This window comes from Canis lupus, chromosome 14 (assembly GCF_003254725.2).
Source record: "Canis lupus dingo isolate Sandy chromosome 14, ASM325472v2, whole genome shotgun sequence".
Classification (NCBI taxonomy): domain Eukaryota; kingdom Metazoa; phylum Chordata; class Mammalia; order Carnivora; family Canidae; genus Canis; species Canis lupus.
In genome coordinates this window covers 39,559,267-39,570,506 of record NC_064256.1, presented here as the reverse complement: position 1 = coordinate 39,570,506, position 11,240 = coordinate 39,559,267, and the positions used below count along the sequence as shown (strand labels likewise).

The following is an 11,240-nucleotide window of genomic DNA, read 5'->3' as shown; positions in this document are numbered from 1 at the left end:
CAGAGACAAACTCCACTCTGGAGACAGAGATACGAGAACGCTATTGGAAGACTGTAAAAATGAGAGGGGCACAAAGCTGTCAATACGAAACACTGTTTATGAGACTCACTAAACCCCGTGATCATCAGCACAAAGGAAGTCACCTTATGCTCAGAAAAAGAGAGAAAGCCGAGGCAGCAGGCTCTGGTCTGCTTCATTCCTGGTTCCTTTATAATAATTTGCCTGAAACATACCCAAGACAGAGCTAACCCCTGGACATACACAGAAAGTAGCAAATGACTATTATGTGTCTGACATTTGAAATAACATGTTTCTGGAGGGTTGGCATTACAAGAGTCATTTCACTTCAAAATGTTATTCCTAATGTAATTTTTTAAAATTCATAAGAGGCACTTGCCAGAATTCAGTGTAGCACTAAAGTCACTCAAAAGACAGAGGTCAAATTCATTTCATTTCTTTTATGTTTTCTTCTCTCTGCTAGATGAAATAAATGATTAAGCCTAGAACACTTGGCAGTTCAGCGAATGTGCTCCGTGGCACCATTACAAGATCGATTTTCTCAATACAGGAGTCTTTCTAGGGTGCACATTGCTTAGCTGACATCTGTCGCCGTTGTCATGGTAGCGCTCTCTCCAGCATAGTGAGAGGTCAGGCCTGACAGGGAAGGCCTCGCCAGCTCTACCCCAGTCACTTCAAGGTTAACAGCCAATGGACCAAAGAAATAGGCAATTATAGTACAGTCAATTCCGGTTAAGGAAATATCTGAGAAGTAAATATGTCTGATAAGTGAATGGAAATGAAACAGCCAATGCTATTGATGCAATCCCATAATATCAATATCATTTTGTGGTGTGGTTTGGTTGTTCCCTGTAAAATTTCCCTGCTCAAAGAAATCTAGCAAAAGCGAGGATACGCAAAACTTCATTATGCTGCCATTAGCCTCTGTGTTTGAAGAAGAGAATTCCCACAAATGGACAGATGAGTAGCAGAAGAGCAACACTTCTTGAAGAAAGAAGTGCCAAGAGGATCCCCTGGGTGTCTAACCCTCTTGGTGTAGTCCTCTGATATTGCCTGCTGCATGTATGCCTGGAGAAGTTTCCCAGCATCTTAAAGGAAATCGACTTTAAGACAATATTTCTCAGTGCTACCTCATATTTACCAAATTTATTATTTATCAAGATGAAAGTTTTTTCTCCAGTTTCAATGAACCTAAAAAACATCAGGATTTCCAAATTATCAACAAGTTGGAATTAATAATTTCTAATGATATATATTTCTACTAAAGCATAACTTTTGATAGAGAAAAAAGTATTACTGTAATAGACATTCTTTGAATAGAATTAGAAAAATGACAGGTGGAACTAAAATGTAAAGATTTTCAATTACAAGTCGCATACCCCAGGAATTCAGTCACTGACAACCTCTGCAGGTTGCAATACCTAAAATTCATTATGGTACACACATTCACATTACCCACTGCTGATTAAATCCTGCAGTTAGTATAAAGAGATCTTCAGATTTCATCAGACGTCTGAAAGAATGGCAATGACTTCTCTTCAGCTGTGAGATTTTGTGACTCACAAAGAAGAATGGCAAATTAAGAGTAAAATAAATAAATATATATATAAATACATATATATATAAATACATATACATATAGAAATAGTTACTGTGGTCACTTGTTACAGATTTTGTCAAATATCCATGGCTTATGGTTGGTGTAGATCTTCTTTGTGACTGCTGAGGTCTTTGGTCAACCCTGGGCGCCTCGAGTTGGAGTCCCATCCAGCAGTGTCAAGTTGCACTTGCCAACTTGTCTCCCAGAGTCCTCACTAATAAACTGAAGCAATTCATGTCTTCATGGTGAAAGAGGATTTAGCTAGCACCTGCACTGGGAAACTGATGATACTCACTGCAGCCTGATGGTCTCTAGGAAATGAATGGCTCCATTTGAAAATTCAACATTATTTTAGAAGGGTTATGTGTGTATGCAAGAGAGAGTAACCCACTCAAATTAGTTTACACATAGAGAATTTTATTGTAAAGATGCAACAGGCAATCCTAAAAAGAATGGAAAGTACAGACAGGAAACAAATGAGATATAGGCCAAGTCATAACTGGAACTGAAACTGGAACGAAGCCCGGGTTATTGTCTCTCTGTGGGTTTCATCTTGGCCATGCTCTTCTTCTTTCTTCACTTTGGTCTCTCGGTAAGCTTCCTCTGCTTTCCACATGGTCTCACTTGGAACAAACTTTCAGTTCCAGCACCATCTTCATCTTACCCACTGAGTTTCTCAGTGCCTGAATTTCAAATCCCCATAAGACAGAATCTGATTAGCTCAGCTCAGGCAATGGATCAGTTCGTCCACAATCAGCTGCTGAGTTGGATTTAACCTGTCCGGGTGGGGGTAAAAGTGAGCAGGATGATGCAGTTTAGACACAACTGCCCAGGTCTACTTTGTCAGCAAGGGTGTGTCTCCCGTGTCTTCTCCAAGGATCAAAAGTGACATGTACATTGAAAAGTCCCCACATGCCCAACAGTTTTACTGATGAGCAACAGTTCTAAAACAAAATGATACTGACACGGTTATTCAACAATAGGACCATCAATTTATGTTAGTTGTAATGTTGTCAGACCCATCCCCATCGGCATAAAATGACCAATCCTGAGACACACACACACACACACACACACACACACACACACCTCCTCCTTTGCCTAAATACAGAAAAAATAAATATACACTCTTGAGCCTTGGCCTTCACAATAGACTTTGCACCTTTGGTCTACTGTACCCTGTATCTGCCCTGCACTCCAGCCAACCTGAACTGTTTTCTTTCCCCTCTGCAAGCCCCACCCTCTCCTTTCCTCCATGGCTTCATCCACACACTGTTTCTACTCCATCTTCTCTCTGGGCCATACCATAATTAAATATAACTAACACATTGAAGCTCTCAAGGAAAACCAGGAAGTAATGAATGGCCCCTGGAAGTGGGGCATTTTCTCAAGCAGATAGTTTAAATGGACACTTGATGTCATTTGTTAAGAGAAAGCATGCAGGGCCTGTCCTTGAGGGCCAGTTCGGACGCCAGCTCCCTCATAAAACCTTCCCTTGACTACCCAGATGAAAAATCAATAATACCTCCTCCGAGGAAGCATTTATTGTCTCTATCACAGTTTTCTAAATGTAAGAACTTGTGGATCCTTAAAATTATAAGCCCACAGACCTCAGTCTGAAAAACATTGCATTAGAAGCTAAACCCTGTCACCTGAGGGGCCATTTGAGCCATCTTGAGTCATGAACTTGAGACCTGATATTACATGGCAGTTCTAGGTTATTCGATTGACCTCCAGATGTTCCAGAGTATTTTTCTACTAATATCTAGATGACCACTGAAATAGAAACACAAATCATCATCATCAAATCTCAATTTTAAATACCCAATTTTTCAGGGCCTGTATAGTCTGGCATAGCCAAAAACTCATTCCAAATTACTGGGTCCACATGGAATTAACCAGATACCAGCTTCACCATTTTGATTTGACTTTGTAGCTCCGGCTTCTAAAAAACGTCAAACATCCTCTATAGCTTAGTAAATTATATACTACCTTCTATTTACACTTGATCAAAGCCATAAATCCAGAGCTTGTTTTGGATGGTGATAGATTTCCAACTTGTTCACCTATAAACCCAAAACACCAATCCTAGTCTTTTACAGACCCCATGATTTCAGACACACCATCTGAGCAGGAATGTCTATCATATGCCAAAACAAGAGAACTGTTTTATATGCTCACAAGCTATAAAAATATATATATAGTATTGACTTCATTTGAAGGTTTTCTGCTTTTTTATCGTCTCTGGTCTGAACTGAGAATTACTGTGGTGGAGATAGAGATAACTCTTTTTTATCCTTTGTCTTATTCTCTGAGTGATTTTTTTTCAGATTTGGGCTGAGGCTATTTTTTAAAATCTTTTATCTAATATATAAAATGTCAAGAACCATGCCAGGCATCTGAGAACAAAGTATCTCATAGTTTAATGGGGAAGACAGATATATAAATAGATAATGCAATGGGATAAACTATGCAAATCAGGTATATATTAAAAGTTATGAAAAAGAAGAAAAATATTAATACTTAGGAATTTCAGAAGAGCAGCTTTTATAAAAGACCCACGTAAGTACCGGTTTTTGCTAACCAAAATTAGTGCCTTTTTTCACTAACCTAAAGAAATCTGAAGATTTTCACTTTTATGAAGAAAGCCATCAGTGTACTAATAGCCTTTCATAAAAGTGAAGTGACATAAACTTTCAGAAAGCAGGGGATACCTATATTGCTGCATAATAAATTACCCCAAACAGGGCAGCTTAAAGCTAACTTTTTTTTTCCCTCACAATTTCAGTGAGTCAAGAATTGGAGAGTTAAGGTTTCTCATTAGGTTGCAATCAAGATCACTCACATGGCTGTTGGCAAGAGGCCTCAGTTAATCTTACTGGACCTCTCTGTCAGGTTGCTTGAGTGTTCTCATAAAATGGCAGCTGGATTTCCCAAGAATGAGTGAACTAAGAGACTGAGACGGAGACAGAGAGAGAGAGGTCCTAATCTTAGACATCCCACACTGTCACTTCCTACATATCCCACTTTTTTCAAAGTTACTCAGGTCAGCCCACACTTAAGGGCATGGCAATGAGGCTCCATCTTCTGAAGGAAGAAATATCAAAGACATATTTTGAGATCATGAGTATTGAAGAATGAATAGGAGCTTTCTATAGAGAAGCTAAGAGATCAATCTGGGCAGAAGGAAGAGATGTACAAGTGTGGGAAAGTGTGAGTTCCAAGAAAAGCAAGGAGTTCACTGAAGGTGTTCAAACTTATCTCAGCTTTTTAATTGGACAAAACCTTACAAAGAAGCCCACTATGCAAAACAAATAAAAGTAGCTCTGATACGGTTGAAGCTAGGTGAAGGAGGGAGAGAGGGAAATTCCACTACAAGACAGCCTTTATGAGAACTCCCTGGAGGCACCAGTACTTGATAGAGTTGTCTGAAAACCATCCCTATATGCAATAGCTTGTAGTGCTAAGCTAAAGTGCAAGACATAGTCTTTGTTAATCTTTGTCTTATCAGGTAACAAATTGTGTACTTGTCCTATCACTGACCTAGAACTGAATTTTTAAAATTCTCTTTAAAAAGAGGATAATGATCTTGTTGCAACACAGGAAAATTCATATTCCAATAATTCACTTATAAGAGAGTTCTTTAGAACTCTATGTATCAGTTAGCTATTGCCACAAAGATTCTGTGTAACAAACCATCCCAAAACTCGGTGACTTAAAAACCAACTAGCATTTATTCTCACATATCTTCAAGTAAGCTACACATCAACAAATTTAAGCTGATGTTCAGGTTCCATGGCTTTCCTTCAAGTTGCAACTCAGCTAAATGGGTAGCAGCTATCCATGAAAGATCATCCCATAGAGAGAGGAGAAGTGCATAAGGCACAAGAAGGCAAGCAGAAAAAGACAAAGCCTCTAAAGCCCTAGAGTCAGTACTGGCACACTTTGCCCACATGCGGTTGGCCAAAATCAAGTTCTATGGATGAGCCCAAAGTCAAGGGATAGTAAAATACACTCCTCCTACATGAGCCTAAAGTAAGGGAGTGAAGAATTAGAGCTAATCATTCAATCTATTAGCTTCTGAATGCATTTTTCCTTAAAAATAAAATTGTAAATCACAGTTTATCATATTAGCTCACCAAAACTGATTTAATGCTAAAAAGAATAACATCAGTGGCCTAGAATCAGACAGTTCTATGATGCAGTCACATTTTTTATTTTTATTTTTATTTTTTTTTTTAGATTTTATTTATTTATATTGAGAGAGGAGAGAGAGTATGGACAGGGGCAGGCAGAGAGAATCTCAAGCAGACTCCACGTGGAGATCAGATCCCTGAGATCATGACCTGAGCCAAAATCAAGTCAGATGATTAACCAATTGAACCATCCAGGCACCCCTATAGTCACATTTTTTAAAGTAAGCCAAATTTGTCTTCCCAGCTCACTTCCTTTATCCTCTTAACATTGTTCCCATTTCTCCCTGTGGACTCAGCATCATCATGGCTTCCCTAAACCCCTCACCTTGGTGCTCACTCATCCTTCATGTACGTCCTCCTAATTACTTCAGCCCCTAGTTTCAGAACTTTGAACTCCACATTGTAGACCCCTCCCAATTGGTTGCCAAAAGGAAAACCATCCGATTGATCCAATTCATAGTCACAAATGAATAGCCCATTGTTTCTTAACAGTCTCCAAGACATTTGACTTCCTAAAGGGGCCTGTCCCAAAGCCCAGTGATTCTCCCACTGGTGAGATTCAAGACAGTAAATACATTGGTAAAAGTCAAACCATCTGGGATATTTTCAGAAAAGGGGAATATGTCTTAGGCCTTCCAGTTACTCTCATTTTGTGAAGGAAGTGTCATTCACACATGCAGAGCCTGCTGTATTCACTTTATTACTCTAAGTTCCAATATTTTCTTTTCCTCTCTATGCTGCTACAGGGAATTGAACTCACCAGGAGAAGATAAATATCAGTTACAGGACCAGTGTTGTTTCCCATTTTGAAATTTACTCTATAGGCCAAATCTTTAAAAACTTTCTTTTCTTTCAACATTAAAATGACATATTTCAACATGAAATATGCCTATTTTGACTTAGGAGGAGCTTAATAGTTTAGTCCTTGTACTGGGTTTTCATATAAACATCCCTATTTTAAACAAACAAACAAAAATAGAAATCATTGTCTTGAGAACATTGCTGTTAATCATATGTGAAATAATGTTTACTTTTAAAGACAGATCATAGAGAAGGATTCCAGGTATTAAATTTCAGCAACATCACTTTTCTGTCCTGTTCAAATGTCTGTGTACAGACAAAGGGAAGTGGAGAGTTGAGGACTGAAAATATCATGCAAAAGAATAATCTGAATAATTTGGACCAAAAAAATACAGCTTTATTGATCTTAAGATATGAATTTATGTATGGTTCTTCATTTCTGCTGATGTTTTCATGACAAAAAATAGCAATGCCTATGTGCCTTGTGACAGCATTATTATGTCATATTTTAGCAATTTTGAGCAGCCTTTGAAATAGTCAATATCCTCCCCCTGCACTTTGTCATGCAAACTACAGTACCTAGGATGGGCCAGTGGCAGCAATTATTTCTCTTCTTGTCTAGCCAAGTGTCGATAACCATAGCATCAACTTCAGGTAGGCTATGCTAAGTTAGGATTTGGGGTGTTGGGTTTAAGAATTCCTTCTGACATTTTCTCTGACATTAGCCAAAGAGGTCATCCAAATTCCATGCTGCCCAAGAAAGAATGGTTTTCTTTGTTTCCTAACAATCAAATTCTGATGAAGTCGAAATACAGTCAAAGCTCTCAGTGAGGAGAACTGCAAAAGGCAGTGTGTGATAAGTAGTATGACTGGAAAGGTAAGCTCCATCCTGAATGGCAAAGTAGCCAATCACTCATCAGTCGTGAAGCTGCCCTTATTACTGGCTCATCTAGAGTGAACTCATAGGTTAATGGCTAAAATGAGGCATGGGGTTCAGAGCAACAGTTCAAATTCCAGATCCTACATTTACCAGTGAAATTAATTAACCTTTCAGGGCTCAGATTTTCTTGCCTGCAGGTGAGGATAATAGTACAAACTTCTTAAAGTAATTATAAAAATGAAATGAGTCCCCATGTGTGAAGTGTCGAAGACAGTGCCTGGCCAACGTCATGTCACTATCATCATTATCTGAGGATTCTTCTTAGCCATGCTGGCTCTCTTTCCTCTTAACACAGATATTTGAGAACAGCTGAATCAGCCCATGGTTGATTCACATCCTTGAGTTTCTTCTTAAAAAGCGCTATTGGGAGTGCAACTTGAACAACCACTCAGATCTTGGCATGATCTAATAAAGTTGAAGCTGCTCATTCCCTATGAGCTAGCAACACTACTCTCGGGCATATATAATGGAGAAATTTTTAGACCAAGAGACTAGATTGGATTAGAATATTCATGGAAATATGGCTTGTAATAACAAAAAAATGGAGACATCCAGATGGTCATCAAGAAAAGGATGGATAAATAAGTCTCAGAGTATTCACACAACGGAATAACAAACAGTAGTGAGTATGAATAAAGTATGTTACATGTATCAACTTAGACAAATCTCACAAATATAATATTGAGTGAAGAAAAGCAATTCATAGAAGAATATAACAGTATGATTCCATTTACATATGGTTCAAACATGGAAAATTTGTTTTTAAAAAGCAGGAGCATGAGAGGAGTTTAAATAATGAGGACTTGAAAATGAAGCCATAATAGAAAAAATCACATCATCAACATATAAATAGAGGCATATCTGGAGCATAACATGCATAAAATCAGGATAGGGGTTACCTCTGGGAGTAAGAAGGGCATTATTAGAGTCTCAATGGTGATAATAATGTACTATATTTCTTAATTTGGGTGGGTAGATGCAGAGACATTCATTTTATCACAAAGTCTTCCAATGCATACCTATTATGAATTTGTAAGTATTTTAACCTTCTGTTCAAAAGTTCTTCAATGAAGAAAAAATTAATATAGCCACTATCTCGCTTAGTTAGGGTCCCTCCCCTTGTCTCTCAGGTGGCTCACCCACACATTCATGCCAACACATACTGAGAAGGCCCCAGCTCCCCCTCTTGAGTGTGCCAGGGGCTGTTCTGCAGGTATGCAATAGAGTCAGGTCAGAGGGGCACTCGGCCTCTATTTACATATTTGTTTGTTTTCTTAATAGAAAAATTCATTATCTTGCCAAAATGATCTGACACCTCTTCTCACAGAGATTTCTGTACCTCGCGCTTCACAGGGCAGGAGGTGGGTTTGCTTTTCCTATTTTGCAAAGGAGGAATGGAAGCACAAAAGCACTGCGCTCCTATTGGCCAACTGTTACAGTCATTGTCTCTTCCCGCAGCTTCCATTCTGTTTTATCCCCAAAGGGGTCTTCATGCACTGTTTGCCTCTATATACCATCCACAAGTTCTTTTGGAAGTCAGAAGCTCTAACTCTTAAATGTAAAAACAACAAGGGAATGGCACATCTGGGGTTAAAACCCAACTTTCCTGATCACAAATTCCATAAGGGAATATCCTCTAAATGGGATTTAAATCCATACGTGGTGCTCATTATCCACCATCAGGCCAGATGGGAGGAGGAGAGAGAACAGAACCACGGAGAGCTCCAGGCACTCACCTGCAGTAATGGGGACCAGTCCCCAGCTGCTGGCCCCTCCCTGCAGCCACCAGGGCTTCTCTTTGCATTATTTATTTATTTCCAAGACCTAGGGGTGGGAGAGGAAAGAGAAAAAGGAAAGGAAGTGATTTTTCTTCTTAATAGGTTTGCTCTTCTCGCTCTGGCTAGAATCAATGCAAGCGAGTGGAGTTGAACACACTCCTTAGCATCCCCTCCCCTCCAAACTGCTTCCTTCCATCGTAAATAATTCAGACAAAATAAAATAATCATGTGCTGGTAATTACCACCCCTCCCCAAAAACAAACGATCGCTGCAATGCAGTCCCCCTGGATGTTACAGGGGCCGTCAATGGTGCCCCTGCTGATGGCAAGTTGAGGCCGGGATGAGGGGTGGCATCTGAAGGTGAGGGCAGAAGGGCTGTTGGTTGTTATTCCCACGTAGAAGAGCTATGAAATGATGTCACTGTGCTGCCATGGAAATGGCTGGCTTTCTGCTAAGGGGTCTGGAAACAGCACACATTTAAACCGGCTGCTCTAAACAAAAGATGTTTATTTTCATTCTAATTCCCATCTTTCTTCATGAGAATAAAGTTTCTAAGAGAGGCTTCCAGGCGGCCCCTCCTCAAAAAAAAAAAAAAAAAAAAAAAAAAAGTATGTCTTTTCTCCCAGCCTCACCTTTCATAGAGTTTTTATTTTGTGGGTTGATTTCTTCATGTAAACACCTTGCTCAATTGTGTGGGCCTCACTGATAAGAATTTTTAGGCAAGGAGTAAGTGGTTGTTTTGCTTCCAAACATCAAAAAAGTTCAGGCAGACATGGTACCAGTTACAATATGAAAATAACATTCTCCACCCCATAAAACAAAATGGTAGCAACTCATCACCAAAAAAAGTCTCTCCTAATAAAACTGTGTGTGTGAGCAGTAGGAGATAAGGACAGGGTGGTAGAAGACATCTCATTTGGACACCAGTAATTTACAGGGAAATCTCAGCTTACTCTACTTAATCATACTTATTCTCTGCAGATTCATAGTCTTCAGGGAGAATTAAAGAAGCTATGAACAATAACTTTGAAAACAACATAGACAGAACTGTTATGATACCAACTTAGTAATGCTATGTGGCATGTGGCCTTTAAATAAATAAAAAGCTGGACAAAAGTAACCTAACTCATAAACACATAAAATCCTGGCTCTTCTTCTTGCTCTCTTTCACTGCTCTGAAGATGCTAGAGAAACCCTTCTGGAGTGGAGACAAAAGGCCTTCGAAACCTGAGTTTTCCCCAGGCTGCCCCACACAGTGGGAGTAGAAGTGGATCCCTTCTCTCTGACACCAGAGGTAAGAAAGGCCATGAGGCCCTAAATCTGACTTGTCCAATATAGTAGCCACTAACCACATGTGGCTACTTACAGTTATACGGATTAATTTTAAATAATTCAAATAAAATTTGAAATTCAGTTCCTGAATCACACGGGCACATTTCAAGTGCTCAGTGGCCACACATGGCTAGTGGTGCCCTACTGGACAGTGCAGACATAGAACATTTCCAGGGATCCCTGGGTGGCGCAGCGGTTTGGCGCCTGCCTTTGGCCCAGGGCGCGATCCTGGAGACCCAGGATCGAATCCCACATCAGGCTCCCGGTGCATGGAGCCTGCTTCTCCCTCTGCCTATGTCTCTGCCTCTCTCTCTCTCTCTGTGACTATCATAAATAAATAAAAATTAAAAAAAAAAAAAGAACATTTCCATCATCTTAGAAAGTTCTACTGGACAAAGCTGTTCTAATGTCGGCACACTGTAGAAGATGATAGATAGATGATAGATGATAGATAGATAGATAGATAGATAGATAGACAGGCAGACTCACTACATGGGGGAAAGTCTTTCAAAAGGGAAGAAACAGAATCTCCAACTCTAAGTCACTTCTGTATTTGGTGCAGTTGTTTAAGTAAA

General features: G+C 39.5%; 1 long non-coding RNA gene across 1 annotated transcript; it reads right to left on the bottom strand.

The window, feature by feature from the left end:
- Positions 1-2,055: 2,055 nt before the first annotated feature.
- On the bottom strand, positions 2,056-9,693 carry LOC112670880 (uncharacterized). Its single transcript, XR_003143269.3, has 3 exons — positions 9,576-9,693; positions 9,292-9,379; positions 2,056-2,394 (listed from the first exon to the last, which is right to left on the bottom strand). It is a non-coding gene; the product is annotated as an uncharacterized LOC112670880 (long non-coding RNA).
- Between the last annotated feature and the right edge of the window lie 1,547 nt (positions 9,694-11,240).